The sequence below is a fragment of the Halyomorpha halys genome, unplaced genomic scaffold, assembly GCF_000696795.3.
Source record: "Halyomorpha halys isolate HHAL.00 unplaced genomic scaffold, Hhal_1.1 Scaffold722.1, whole genome shotgun sequence".
Taxonomy (NCBI): domain Eukaryota; kingdom Metazoa; phylum Arthropoda; class Insecta; order Hemiptera; family Pentatomidae; genus Halyomorpha; species Halyomorpha halys.
Window position 1 is genome coordinate 51,236 of NW_027110068.1, and position 1,310 is coordinate 52,545.

The following is a 1,310-nucleotide window of genomic DNA, read 5'->3' on the forward strand; positions in this document are numbered from 1 at the left end:
TATACATGATAATATCATAGATAATCAAATTGCCTCAAAGAATAAGAAAAAAATCACCTAAATCAAAGTTATGTAATTTATGTTACTAAATCATAATAACAATGTATACAATTATTTATAACAAACTATCAATTGTTTTTATTAAATCTATATATGTCCTTAAATATAGCTATAGCGAACCATTGCCGGGTTAACTAGTAATATATAAAGTATTAAGCTTGTATAAAACTTTATCTGAACCATTTCCTAACCTACTTATTCTACTCTCCTAGATATTAAGCGACGTCTTTCTCCCCATCCTTTCCTTCCTATATCACAATAAAAAAATTAAATATGAGAACACAATATCCTTAAAAGTCTCACGGATCAGAGTGTCGGCTTTAGGTTTGAAGGAAATGAATAACTTATGCTTCGTTGATTTTTTTCATTTATACCTCGAAAAATTATGGTTTTAGTGAAAAATTTGTTCTCTACAAAATTGAAATGTGTAAAGTTTTCTACGAAAGTCGACTGACTTTATGTTTCGATTTTTCATTTGATAATTAAACATATGTATAATATAATTTGACTGAGCTTCATTGAAAATTAAATGATTTTATAAACGATTCCATAACAAAATTGGGTCCCTATTGGGGTCGTATAACTTTCTTAAAAAAACAATCCATACAAAATAAACTGCGCACATAGCAATATTATGTGAAAATTCTCATTCTAGATATCTATTCCTTAACTTTTAAGGATTAAGTTCTATAATGGACTGATAATATAATTTTATTTCTAATGGAATGTCAAATAATTATTGGATGGTATTCAGGCCCTTCATAACACTACATTTGTTCCTCCAACACCATATAGTGCTTCTATGATAATGGTAGTGATTATTTCCTGATAGTGGTTATTCATGATGATTTCATTATAGTGATATTCTCGCAAATTCTAAATTCTTGTTAATTGTATTCAAACTTCAGATTTATTTTATCTGATATTATAATTATATTATTTTTACTCCACATAATTTTTTTTTCTTGCTTTTCCTTAAATTTGAAGAAGTATGGAGTGTGAATTATGGAATTAGAGCCTTTATATTAACTATTTATCTGTGTTATTTAGAATAAAGAAAAAAAAATCTTCTATCATGTATTGAGATTAAAATGATAGAAGATGATAGTTATTTTAAGATTATGTACTAACCATAATTTAATATTTTTAGAATTGAATGAATAGTATTGGTATTTTAATAAAAGATACAAATTCCTTTGATCTGATTGATTATTTTATGTTATAGTATTTTATATTCTGCTGAATTTTAA